Source organism: Sebastes fasciatus, chromosome 14, assembly GCF_043250625.1.
Source record: "Sebastes fasciatus isolate fSebFas1 chromosome 14, fSebFas1.pri, whole genome shotgun sequence".
Classification (NCBI taxonomy): domain Eukaryota; kingdom Metazoa; phylum Chordata; class Actinopteri; order Perciformes; family Sebastidae; genus Sebastes; species Sebastes fasciatus.
In genome coordinates, this window is record NC_133808.1 from 596,592 (window position 1) to 610,976 (window position 14,385).

The following is a 14,385-nucleotide window of genomic DNA, read 5'->3' on the forward strand; positions in this document are numbered from 1 at the left end:
GGTTGTGTTACCTAAACCTAACTTCCTGTTAAAACAGAAGTTTATTTTGAAAGCACACTATGCATGTAACGAGCCTATATTGACATGTTGTCCCTGGTCCGTCCAAAAGTACAGCAAGAGGGGTACCCCCTGCGTCGGTCTCCAATGCCAAGGGGCACTGTCCAGCGGTATTTGATGAGTTGGGAGTGAGAATGTATTGCACCGGACTTCCTCCTTTGCTCCAGTCATAATTATTACGGCCACTAGAGGTCGCCGTCGTCTTCTTGTCTTCGATATATTGGTGATAAACCATGTGAATATGATAGCGGCCTTCTGATCCTACCAGTATGGTGTAGCAGACCCTTCTAACCCATATCTATGAGGCTGATAACACTGATAATGCCCAATCAATCAGCTTTTGTGAGAAGCTGTTCAGAATACGTCAATTTCAACATTACAGATTGCAAAATGTTTATATCTTATGTAAGATATGTCCCTACCAAATGATACGCCCCTGATGCACATCGAGTGATGCAACTCTACAGGACCTATACACACACATCAATGTGTGTTGCATTTTAGTGAGGCAGTTGGGCTTGGTGGTCAAGCAAACAAAGCAGCTCCCTCAACAATGAGAGACTCAGTGGTCAATGATGCTTTCTTTGAGTCATGACCACATCTTTTCCTAACCTTGACCAAGCAGTTTAATTAGTGGCTCTTTTTTAGATTGCGCTGCCAAATGACCTTTTTTGTCCCCAGGTTTGAGGCCTCGTTGGTCAGAGTGTTGTAGGCTTGAATGATTTGTGTCCATCCATCCATCCAAAGCATTCAGAAATCCTTTAATAGATTTAAAGAGCAGTCAGTGGCACAGAAGGTTATGTTTGTACTTCATCCCTCACATAGAAGACACACAGCCAAAAGCCAAACAGCCTCATGAAAAGAGGCTATGTGGAGGAGGAAAATGTTTAGGTTCCTAAAAAATACAAAACATACTGTATTAGTTGGGAATAATAATTAGTAAAGGACCTTTCAAATTAGAAACTTTTCTTTTGTTACATTAAATGTTTCCATTTGGCTCTGTTGATTGGTATGGTCTGACATGTTCAGCCTTATGGCAATATCCTCCCATACAAGTTGTTTTTCATCGGTTTCTCTCAGACTGACATTTCATTTTGAAATAATCAAAAAACCTGCCTGATATCCATCTTCTTTTCAGCATTTCACATCAATTGACAATTAAATATATTGTCTTAAATATACAGTATATATTTTTTATGTGAGCAGTCGACTTGGGAACTTATCGTCAAGGTAAAGGTACAGAACAAGAAAGAAAAAAAAAGTGTTTTGCAGCTTGTAGCCTATTTCTTATGCAGCCGACATGCTGCTCTACACAAGGTTGGGTGCTCGATAAGGCCACACTTGTGAAGTTCATTTTCAGAGGGTGAAGTAGTTTCAGGTTTCTTATTTAGGGACTCAATCAGCACATCTGCTCTGTTTCCCAGAATAATTTCCCTTGTTAATAAGATCTTGTTTTTCTAATTAACAGCAGGTGTTTTTTCTTTGTAGTTTCACGTTTAGGTTAAATTTGAACCAAAACCTCATTTCCAAACTGAGCGTAATGGTCCTCAAGATTCAAGACTCAAGATGTTTATTGTCACGCTGGTTATACCGGTACAATCGTGTGAAATACTTTTTGCTGGGTAACTCCATTAAAAATAATAAGTTATATTACAATTATAAAAGGAAATACTTTGTACAAGGGCATATTAAGAATATATACAGGAATATTAAGAACATATACATTAAGAACATATACAGTATAAACAGTATAAAAAGGTGGCGTATGAATTATCTATTTAAAAGTCTGATGGCCTGGGGGAAAAAACTGTTCCTCAGTCTGCTGGTGTGAGTCCTGGGGGTCCTGTATCTTCTACCAGAGGGCAGGAGGGACAACAGGCTGTTTTGGGGGGGGTGTTGTCCTTGTCTTCCTGAGTGCATGATAGATGAATGGTAGTAGATATCACCTTGTATTTTACCCACCATGGGATTATATCATATCATATGATATATCATCGATATATGAGATATCATCTACATTTTGTTCTTTTATATTTGAAGCTTTTGTGTGAAGTTAAAACAAATAGGGCTGTCAATCAATTAAAATATATAATTGCAATTGATCACAAATTAATCACATATTTTTTATCTGTTCAAAATGTACCTTTAAGGAAGATTTGTCAAGTATATAATACTTTTATTAACATCGGAGTAGGCAAATATGCTGCTTTATTTAAATGTACTTATATTTATTTTGTATTTATCATTTGTATTGGTTTTTTAACACAAAACGATGACAGATATTGTCCAGAAACCCTCACAGGTACTGCATTTAGCATAAAACAATATGCTCCAATCAGAACATGGCAAACTGCAGCCCAACAGGCAACAACAGCTGTCAGTGTGTCAGTGTGCTGACTTGACTATGACTTGCCCCAAACTGCATGTGATTATCATAAAGTGGGCATGTCTGTAAACGGGAGACTCGTGGGTACCCATAGAACCCATTTACATTCACTGATCTGGAGGTCAGAGGTCAAGGGACCCCTTTGAAAATTGCCATGAAAGTTTTTCTTCACCAAAATTATGTGTAAGTTTGGAGCGTTTGGAGCTAAACTGAGTCCACTAAAACCTAAAAATCGCAAGTTGTCTTAATGCGTTAAAGAAATGAGTGGTGTAAAATGAATTTGCATTAACGCGTTTGAAATAATTGAAATACATCAGACTTGTAGAAGAAGGGGAAATGAGTCTTGACCATTACATCACAGATGTAGACACATTTAGTGTATTAATTAAACATTATTAACTTAATAAAGGTTAAGGCTGGTGATATTTTATGTTTTTGTTGCTGACTACAAATCCCAATAAAATGCCAAGGCCAACACTTCGTCAGTCTGTCTCTCAATACTTTCTGACTAACAAGGCTGACTCTAGTTTCATATGATACCAGTATCTTCACTCTAGCTTTACAACTGAGCCCGCTACAACCTACACATTGCAAGTTGCGTAAAATAAATTAGTGGCATTAAACAAACTAGCATTAATGCGTTATTATCGTGTTAACTTTGACAGCCCTAAAAAAACATTTGCTATCCTGAGAGTAAGTGCAGGTTGCTGTGCATCCAGATAGCTCACTACAATGTGTAAAAAGGCTAAGTGCACATTTATCTAAACATGTGTTTCACAAACGAATGTCTCACCTGAATTCTTTCCACGTTGCTTTCACACTAAACTGAAAAGAGAAAGAGGCGTTGCTAATAATTTTGGACAGATGATATTATGTCTTTAACTGGTTGTATCTGTGTTTGTGTTTCAGTCTTTGTCTCCATGAGGCCTGCTGTTGTTGTTTTTCAAAAGCCTGAATCTAAACTGGTCCCTTACACTGAGGACGACATAAAACAGGAGGCTCTGGTATCAGATGAGACATCCCATTCAGGGAAATAAATGGATTTCCACTAGATACAAATGTTTGCTGTTGGTTTATATTATGGAATCTATGATCGGTTCAAGGACAAACCTTGGAACTAAGTGTGAGCTAACAAGGTGCTCTACCACATCAGAAACTTACTCTTTCATTTCACCATGAAGTGACTGCTATTCCTACTTAAGTGCTTATAGTTCAACGATTGGCCTTACAGCATCCAATAACCATCCAGCCATCTAGAGAACCTGTCTCTTTCCTTGCCTGAGGCTATTTGTTTGGCTTGTTTGTATGTGTGATTAGGAGGGTATCTCAAAAAACACTGGATGGGTCAAACAAACACAGGACCTTCACCCAGGAGACCAATGTTTGCATACCATGTGTGAAACAAAGTCTACGTTCACTTATTTTACCGTAGTTTTGTTGTGTAACTTCAGGACTTTGCTAACACCAGTTATGTAACAAGTAGGGCTGTCAAAGTTTACGCGATAACACGTTAACGCAAATTAATTTGAATGCGACTAATTTCTTTCACGCATAACGCAATCGATCTTTTCAGAGGTTGCAGCGCGCTTTTAAAGATAGAGTGAAGATACTGGTATCATATGAAACTAGAAAATGTAATGAATCCATCGGTACCGACCATGTAATACTAGCTTGTTAGGAAGGAGGATAAATAACGCTCCAAACTTACGCTAAATCATGGCAAGGAAAACTGGCATGGCCATTTTCAAAGGGGTCCCTTGACCTCTGACCTCCGGATCAGTGAATGTAAATGGGTTCTATGGGTACCCACGAGTCTCCCCTTTACAGACATGCCCACTTTATGATAATCACATGCAGTTTGGGGCAAGTCATAGTCAAGTCAGCACACTGACACACTGACAGCTGTTGTTGCCTGTTGGGCTGCAGTTTGCCATGTTATGATTGGAGCATATTGTTTTATGCTAAATGCAGTACCTGTGAGGGTTTCTGGACAATATCTGTCATTGTTTTGTGTTGTTAATTGATTTACAATAACAAATAAATTGGGGGAAAAAAGTTAGTAAACTTGTGTTTGGTGGATTATTTCTCTGTTGTTACAATGCTAATGGTCATTGTATTTTACATCGTTGGAAAGCTTGTTTATTTACCTTCACAATGAAGTCCAACTTGTAAGGATCATGCATTTGTAGGATGAGCAGCACAGCTGATTATGTGGGGAGCGCCCAAGAAAAATGTTCCAAAATTCTCTGCCAATGGTAAACAGTGTATTCTCCTGTTGGTATTGACTCTTGTTTTGAGTTGTTTGGTGGATTGGATGATTGAACTCTCTATCAGTAACAAGGAACAAACAAGACATATTGGCTATTTTACACTTTATTTTATTTAATACACCATCAGGAGTATCAGTAGCGGTGGAAGATCCATACGCAGCCACAACAGGCTGGCACCTCCTCCTCATGCTAGTCACCAACCTGGTCACACGTTGCTGTGGGATGGCGTTCCATTCCTCAACCAGGATTCACTGCAGGTCAGCCAGCGTGGTTGTGTTGGTCACTCTAACACGTACAAGCTGATCCCACAAGTGTTGAATTGGGTTGAGGTCTGGACTCTTGGCAGGCCGTTCCATTCTCTCTACTCCCACATTGTGGAGGTAGTCTGTGATAACCCTGGCTCTGTGGGGGCGAGCGTTGTCATCTTGGAGGATGAAGTTAGGTCCCAGATTGTGGAGATATGGGATCGCCACTGGCTGCAGAATCTCATCCCGATATCTCACTGCATTGAGATGGCCTTCAATGATGACAAGCCTTGTTTTGCCAGTGAGGGAGATGCCGCCCCACACGATGACACTGCCCCCACGAAAAGCTGTTACTCCATCGGTTCAACAATCAGCATAGCGTTCTCCACGTCGTTTCCGTACTTTCACCCTGCCATCCAACTTTGGCAGACAGAACCTGGACTCATCACTGAACATGACATTCCCCCACATGTTCAGGTTCCATTGTCTGTGTTGTCGACACCAGTGCAAACGGGCCTGACGGTGAAGGGCAGTCATTGCAGGTTTCCTGGTAGTCTTATGAGAATACACTGTTTAGAGCATTTTGGCAAATTCTTCTTGGGCGCTCCCCACATTATCAGCTGTGCTGCTCATCCCAAAAATGCATGATCCTTACAAGTTGGACATCATTGTGAAGGTAAATAAACAGGCTTTCCAACCATGTAAAATACAATGACCATTAGCATTGTAACAACAGAGAAATAATCAACCAAACACAAGTTTCCAAACTTTTTTTCGCCAGTATATACAGATACATTTGCATAAAGCAGCATATTAACCCACTCCCATGTTGATAAGAGTATTACATACTTGACAAATCTCCCTTTAAGGTACATTTTGAATCTCGGTTGTTCAGAAACCAAGATTTCAGGTTACGGGAGAAGCTTAAAAAGTCTGTAATGCTTTTCAGGTTGTCGGGTAACCTATTCCATTCTTTAACAGTTTTCCAGAAATAGGCTGATTGGGTGAATGGGGAGCTTCACTCTGAGATATTGCAGTCATCCCTGGAAGCAGATCTTGAGGATCTGGTCGTCAGTGCAGAGCGGGGCTGTACAAACTTCTTCAATGGGGGAGGGGCAGTATTGTTTATTATCTTTGGAACCAGCCGGATGTTAAAGAATGTGATGAGGTTGTCAAAGCTTTTGAGAGCTGCATCTCTCTCTTTCATAAGGTGTCACAGCTTGTCATTAAACCATGGTAAAGGCTGTCGACGTTTATGTTTAGCAGGCGCTACTTTGGTGAATTTGGATAGGAGCTGGCACATGGCAGTTGTAAGAGAATCACATACCCGCTCACAGTTTAACTCACTTGTTATACCATCCCAATTTATACGTTTTAGTTTGTTTTCTTAGTGCACTAGGTCTTTCTTTGGTATCAACGATGTTTGGGTAAACCCTTTGGATTTGTTTCGGGTTCTATATCTCGATTTACAAAACTTGAGATCAATGTAAGGTTGTGGTCTGAGATGCCTGTGATTAAGTTGTAAGTCTTAGAAATACGATCACTTTTATTTGTGAATATTAGGTCCAACGGTGTTTTGGAGGATTTTGTTATTCTTGTTGGGCTTGTGATTAATTGTGTTAGTTGGAATTTAATTGATATGGTTTTTAATTTCTTGCGCCGTGTTTTGTCGAGCCAGTTTAGGTTGAAGTCCCCCATTAGAAGGATCTCTTTGTTATCACAAGCCTTCAGAACCACAGACACATTGTCAAAAAACACATCATTTTCATTGGGTGGCCTTTATAATACAACAATACTGAAAGACATTCCAGGAGAGAGAATACAGTAACTCAGAAATACATTCAAGAGTGTTTTCAGGAAGATGGGTCTGTTTACACTGTATGTTGTTTTTGATATAGCCTACAGTAAGACGCCCCTACCTTTACTATGGGTACAGTCTCTCCTAAAGATATTGTATCCAGGAATATTGATGATACCTAAGGGAATTGTTGAAGTTAGCCAAGTAATACTGATAAACCAGTAATCAAGATTTGATTCAGACAGTAACTTTTCAATTTGTCCCGTCTTAGATATGATGCATCTGACATTAATGTGCCCACCAAAGATCCCTTTCGGTTAAATTATGGGGTACCAGAGAACCCTAGCACGGTTTACAGTCTGCAGTAGTTTAGTCTGTTGTTGTTTTAGAATGACCAGCTTAATATTTGGTTTAGGACTACTAGTGACAGGCTTACCAGACCGGCTTGAGTGTCTGACTGCTGCCACTGAAGACAAGGGGGCTTCAGTGATGTTTACATTCGAGGGGCCGCAGCAGCCCTGGATGCTGGATGCCCGGCATAGATTAGATTATTATTATGATGCTAGCGGTGCTAGCTTCTGATCATCCGCTACTAAGTTTTGAGCCGTAGACACAGATCCACTGATTTGAGCCGTCATCACGGACCCGCTGATGTCCGCCGACGGTGAATGTCTGCTGTGACACCGGAGTGGATGCTCCGTCAGCTGCTGGGTTTGGAGCCGTATGCACGGACCTGCTGTTAATCATAGAAGTCGAGCGTTTGCTGCAACCAGGTCCCGCTGCTGAGCCGGTTAGCCACCTGAACACCGGAGGAGGTAGGTGTAGCATTGCTAGCCAGGTGTTAGCTGAGAGCTGCGTTGGCTGGGTTAGCTGTCACTTGGATTGCTGTGGTGGTATGGCTGGCGGACGCTCGTGATATTTATCTGCTGGGCTTTGGGTCGCAAGCACGAACCCGCTGGCATCCGTGGAGGTCAAGGGTTTGCTGCAACCAGGTCCTGCTGCTAGTCTGGTTAGCCGCTGGAACACCGGAGGAGGTAGGTGTAGCATGGTTGGCAAGGTGTTTGCGGCTAGCTGCGTTGGCTGGGTTAGCTGGGCTTGTTGTAACCGGACAAGCTGTTGTAGCTGGGTTGATAGCAGTAGCCAGGGGAGAGCAGGCAGTATCGCCAGGTTTATTTGCCCTCTGCTAGCATAGGTTGCTAGTTGTTTCATGGATAGCAGCGTAGCGTCCACATGGGTCAAGTTGGCAGATTGTGGTCCGGGATTAATTTCACATCTGTGGTCCGGGATTTAATTCCACATCTCCGGCAAGGAGTAAAACGACGGCAATCTTGGCAAGGCTCCGGTAGGTATCATATGGGTTACCTTCTTCGTTTTTAGTTGAGGGAGCTGTAGCGTGGCCGTTGTTGCGCAGTCATGTGAGCAGTAGATATTGACTTCTCGCTGCTTTGAGGTAGATTTTGTCACTATTTTTAGCAAGAGAGCAATATTGTATTTGGCCTTTAACAAGACCAAAAAGCATCAGTCGTTGTGATAAAGTTGAGGTTTTTAGCTGCCTGGGAGGTTTAAAAAGTGTATAAGGTGGACGAGTCGCACGCTGTGTCTGCTCTGTGACGGCCATCTATCTATCTAAACTGGAAAAACAAAGTTAGTAAACTTGTGTTTGGTCGATTATTTCTCTGTTGTTACAATGCTAATGGTCATTGTATTTTACATGGTTGGAAAGCCTGTTTATTTACCTTCACAATGATGTCCAACTTGTAAGGATCATGCATTTGTGGGATGAGCAGCACAGCTGATTATGTGGGGAGCGCCCAAGAAAAATTTGCCAAAATGCTCCATCAATGGTAAACAGTGTATTCTCCTGTTGGTACTGACTCTTGTTTTGAGTTGTTTTGTGGATTGGATGATTGAACTCTCTATCAGTAACAAGGAACAAACAAGACATATTGGCTATTTTACACTTTATTCATTTAATACACCATCAGGAGCCTCAGTAGCGGTGGAAGATCCATACGCAGCCACAACAGCCTGGCACCTCCTTCTCATGCTGGTCACCAACCTGGTCCCACATTGCTGTGGGATGGCGTTCCATTCCTCAACCAGGATTCACTGCAGGTCAGCCAGCGTGGTTGTGTTGGTCACTCTAACACGTACAGCACGCCCAAGCTGATCCCACAAGTGTTGAATTGGGTTGAGGTCTGGACTCTTGGCAGGCCATTCCATTCTCTCTACTCCCACATTGTGGAGGTAGTCTGTGATAACCCTGGCTCTGTGGGGGCGAGCGTTGTCATCTTGGAGGATGAAGTTAGGTCCCAGATTGTGGAGATATGGGATCACCACTGGCTGCAGAATCTCATCCCGATATCTCCCTGCATTGAGATGGCCTTCAATGATGACAAACCTTGTTTTGCCAGTGAGGGAGATGCCGCCCCACACCATGACACTGTCCCCACCAAAAGCTGTTACTCCATCGGTGCAACAATCAGCATAGCGTTCTCCACGTCGTCTCCATACTTTGACCTGCATTGCAGGCTTCCTGGTAGCCTTATGAGAATACACTGTTTACCATTGGCAGAGCATTTTGGCAAATTTTTCTTGGGCGCTACCCACATAATCAGCTGTGCTGCTCATCCCACAAATGCATGATCCTTACAAGTTGGACATCATTGCGAAGGTAAATAAACAGGCTTTCCAACAATGTAAAATACAATGACCATTAGCATTGGAACAACAGAGAAATAATCCACCAAACACAAGTTTCCGAGCTTTGTTTTTCCAGTATATTTTGAAAAGAGACTGTATGCATGTAACAAACTGGACGTTTCCTGTGAATGCAGTTTATTTTGAAAAGACACTACGCATGTAAGGAACAGAAACTTGAGATGCCGTCCCTGATTGGGCTTTGACATAGAATGTTATTTGCACTGTGTGAAAGCCGTTGAGGCCAGTGAGTTTCAGAGCGCAGTAATGCCGTTGCCACGTTCTGTGTGAAAGGCCTACCTCACGTCCAGAACTGACACTAGAGGGGTACCTAGAGCGTCATAGTTGGAAGCATAGAGCCACTGACCAAGCTGCCATATTTGACGAGTTGGGTGTGGGAATATGTTGGATGCACGTGTCATCACAAATACAAGGGTACCATGTCAATGATCCAAGAACTATGAGTGATCAGTGTGGGCTGCTTGCGTTTCCTCACGCGTTTCTGCTGCTGCTGGAGATTGATAGTGGAGATGACGTCAAGAAATAAATAAATAGCTCAGGAGTCTTGTCTTTCTCAAGCGAAGCCATTTCACTGCAAACCTTGTATGCGCAGCGATTGCCGCTCTTGAATAATGAATAACGTGTAAACACAATTACTTTGGCTGTTAATTGCATGCCAGTCGCCAAGGCAGACCTTTTCATTATGTCCAACACATCCATCTTCAGGGTTTCTTCAGGGTTCACCAAGTTGAATTCAAGACTTTAAAGATACTTTCTACACAGAGAACGGAATCTCATTCAGTATAACCATACTGGTAAGAAGAAAATAGGAAGGGAAAACAATAGGGACATTATGGCCCATGAATGTTGTGATATAATTTGATATTCATATCACATTTTTGTCACTACCTCTGATCAGTATGTATCAATAATTCCTAACAATGTAATTGATTAAATTAATGCAACCTGGACCTGGGAAATGGATGAATAAATAAATCAATTTAAACATGACTAATTCATTTAGATTAATTTAAGTTTATGCTGACATTGACCCTCGCCCATTTTAGGAAACTGGATTTGCGGGCAGCTGTGGTCAGAGGGTAGAGCAGGTCGTCCATCAACTGGAAGGTCGGTGGTTCAATCCCCGGCTGCTCCGGGTAACATGTCGATGTGTCCTTGAGCAAGACACTTAATCCCAAATTGCTCCTGAAGGCATAGCCATCGGTGTGTGAATGAGTATTTAGATTAGATCAGATGGGCAAAGTTGGCACCTTAGTAGCCTCTGCCATCAGTGTGTGAATGGGTGAATGCTGACATGTAGTGTAAAGAGCTTTGAGTTGTCGGAAGACTAGAAAAGCCCTATATATATGCAAGTCCATTTACCATTCAATACATTTTAAGACTTAAAGAGACCCTGATCTTCTGTGGTGGTGCTATCAACACTCTGAACTACATATAAAAGCCTACTTTGTAGGGATCTATGGCAGGACTGCTGTAACCACTACCATAACCTATTGAATCATATATAAAACTGTGGGGCGTAGAAGCCAACTTCATAGTTTTAATTATTTCTGGATTATTTGATCCACAATGCGCATCATGTCCACCTTTACAGATTGTTTCTAAATCTTCATTTAAATACAATATGATTTAATAAAAAGTATGTTTTAGAATTAGTGGTTCAATTATATTTGTTAAAAAAGTAGGGCTGTCAATCGTTTAAAATATTTAATCGTGATTAGTCGCATGATTGTCCAGAGTTAATCGCGATTGATCGCAAATCAATCACACATTTTTTATCTGTTCAAAATATATTTTAAAGGGAGATTAGTCAAGTATTTAATACTCTTATTAACATGGGAGTGGGCAAATATGCTGCTTTATGCAAACGTATGTGTTAGGGACTAAACAGTGAGGCAACAAGGAAACAGGAGTTGTTGAAGTAACTGGGCTTTTTATTTACCCAAAAAATAACAAACCGATATAAACCAAGAATTTAATACCTAGGTCTATAAAAGAGGTTAAAGCAATATAACTATACTTATTCTCACAACTAAACAAGGTGTTGACTGAACAAAACTGACCTGCACAATGACACATGAGGGCAGATATATATAGGGGCTTAGCCAAACCAAATAGCACACAAGGTGGTAACCAAGATGGACACTAACTACAACTAAATACAAAGCAGAACTAACTAAACCCAAATCCCCCCCATGACATGGCAGCACATGGTTTGGCCCAACGAGCTGGCTTTAGGATCCAAGAGTCCTCAGCCTTCAGCCACGCCCCTATCTCCACCAGGAGGACAGCTCCCCCCCCAACAGCCAACTCAAACAAAGAAACAAATGATTCATATAACAAATAATAAGAATAAGGCAAGTTATCAGCAACCCCAATGTTCAAGAGGTAAGTTTGCCCCTCTATTTTTAAATACATGTCAGCTGTTGAATAGCCCTTCTCATCTCCATGCACACAACAGATTGGGATGGTGTCTCTGGTGTTGATAATGTTGGGTGGTACAAACGTCCTGTGCACAAGTGTCTGATCACTCCCAGAATCAAGTAGGGCCTTGATAGTTGTTCCATTAACTTCAATGTTGATCATTTTACCAGACTGATCATTTTTAAGCTCAGGTTCAACATGAGGGCGTGGTACACAGCACATTTGCGTCATTTTAGCTGACTTTTTAGGGCACATGGGTTTTGTATGGCCTTCTAGTCCACAGAGATAACAGATTGGCTTTTAACCAGTTGGTTTTAATGGTCTGCTAGCTTGCTGGTTCTCCCACATGGGAGTCTTACCCCTTGATTGTACTGTTGGGCTGGTCTGTGGCTGTCCTTTGTGCTCCATGTGTTGTAGCAGTTTTAGCTCCATGGTTGTCCTTTCTTCCGGGCAGCCACAAAGACATCAGCCAGCTTAGCAGCCTCCATGGTCGAACCCGGGTCATGCTCTCGGATCCAAACCTGGAGCTCAGGGGACAGCATTCTTAAATATTGTTCCAATATGATCATTTCACCAATTTCCTGGATAGTTTTACCTTTTGGCTGGATCCACTTTCCATAAAGCTCCTTGAGCCTTGCATACAACTCCTTGGGGCTCTCATCAGGGTTGACCTCTAGGGAGCGGAACCTTTGCCTGTAGGTCTCAGGGTTAATTTCATATTTAGAAAGAATGGCAGATTTTACCTGGTCATATTCAAGGGAGTCATCAATGTCCATATGCACATACGCACCTCTAGCTTTGCCTGTTAGCAACGGTATTAAGTGAAAAAGCCAGTCTGATTTCTGCCACCGGCATGCTACAGCAATGCGCTCAAATGCAACAAGAAAATGTTCAATGTCATCATTATCATTTAATCTTTCCAACCTGGGCTCATGGTGTGCACAAAGCTGAGTCTGCTACCAGAGCATCTGGTAGTGGAGGTGTTTGGGCCTGAACTTCTAACTGCAAAAGTTGAAACTGCTGTTGGAGTGCTTAAAAACACTGTTCCTGTCTTGCAGTTACCTCGTCTTGCTTACCCACACGGGCCTCCTGCTGCTCCATATGAGCCTGAAGAATGGCAACCAGGTCCGACAAGGTTGGCTCCTTACCTTCACCCTGAGTGTTTTCTATCCCTCCAGAAGCTCCATTTTCTTCCTCCTCACCATTTTGCCTCTCCTGGACATTTCTTTGGCTCGCAGGTTTCCTCCCACTCTTTCCTCCATGAGGCATTTTCCTTTTCCTTTTCCCCCAAAAAATCCTGTGACCTCCACTGGAAGATCCCACCACTATCACCAATTGTTAGGGACCAAGCAGTGAGGCAACAAGGAAACAGGAGTTGTTGAAGCAACTGGGCTTTTTATTTACCCCAAAAATAACAAAACATTATAAATAGTGATGTTACGTGCTGTGCTGAGGCTTCGGAGCGTGTGTCGAGTAATCCAGGAAGTTTTCCGCGATGCGCGCATCGAGGCTTGTATCGTTTTAGACCGATGACGTCATTGATGACGTCCGAAGCCTCGCTGCCCGGCCGTACCGCGTGACTGATTCAGGAAGTGGTTCAGATCTTGGCGCGAGGTTTTGACAGCAATATAAACCACATGGGATCCCTTCAAAATGTGTGGTTGTGATGGAGGCGAGTTTGGATAGTTTGAGATTTTGGATAGTTTGAGATTTTGGATAGTTTGAGATTTTGGATAGTTTGAGATTTTGGATAGTTTGAGATTTGGATAGTTTGAGATTTTGGATAATTTGAGATTTTGGATAGTTTGAGATTTTGGATAGTTTGAGATTTTGGATAATTTGAGATTTTGGATAGTTTGAGATTTTGGATAGTTACTTGGATGGCGCCAGCAAGGAAGAGAAGGACTTCCCCGGTATGGGAACACTTCGATTTGATTTCTCCCAATAAATTAGGCTACATATAACATTATTACAGGTGCATTACGTTTGCTTATCAAAAACTTTATTTTTCACTATCTGTCTTTCATTCAAAGGTGAAGTGTTTATTGTGCTCTCATGCAAGGCATTGCCGTGCCTTGCATGAGAACAGGGAGTCAACTGGAGGTGAACCCAGCCAAGGTAGGTCATTACAAATATTACAAATATACTGTCTCAATTTTACTATGTTGACTTTCGCTAATCATGCAAATAAAAGAAAAGTAACAGACACTGTAGTTACATAGATTCTATTTTTTCCAGCCACCAGAAAACAAGAGCTGGATGAAGCCTGGGTCTCCATGATAGTGAAGGATACACAGCCGTTCAGTATTGTGGAGGACGTGGGATTTAGGGACTTAGTGTCTAAATCAGACCCTACCTATGTTCTCCCCACAAGGCAGGTGTGTACGGGTGCATGGATAAAGCAAAAGAGTATTTTGATATTACATCTGACAATTAAAGACTGTTCTTTTCTTTCCTTTAGGCTCTAAAGGCCATGGTGGATGT

The 14,385-nt window shown here is 41.9% G+C and overlaps 1 long non-coding RNA gene across 1 annotated transcript in view; it reads right to left on the reverse strand.

Moving 5' to 3' along the window:
* LOC141782070 (uncharacterized) overlaps window positions 1-3,373 on the reverse strand; it is a 40,223-nt gene extending 36,850 nt beyond the window's left edge. The window contains exons 1-2 of the long non-coding RNA XR_012597028.1: window positions 3,237-3,373; window positions 724-816 (exon numbers count right to left, since the gene is read on the reverse strand). This is a non-coding gene — a long non-coding RNA (uncharacterized LOC141782070). The remainder of the gene's footprint in view (window positions 1-723; window positions 817-3,236) is intronic.
* Window positions 3,374-14,385: the final 11,012 nt, after the last annotated feature.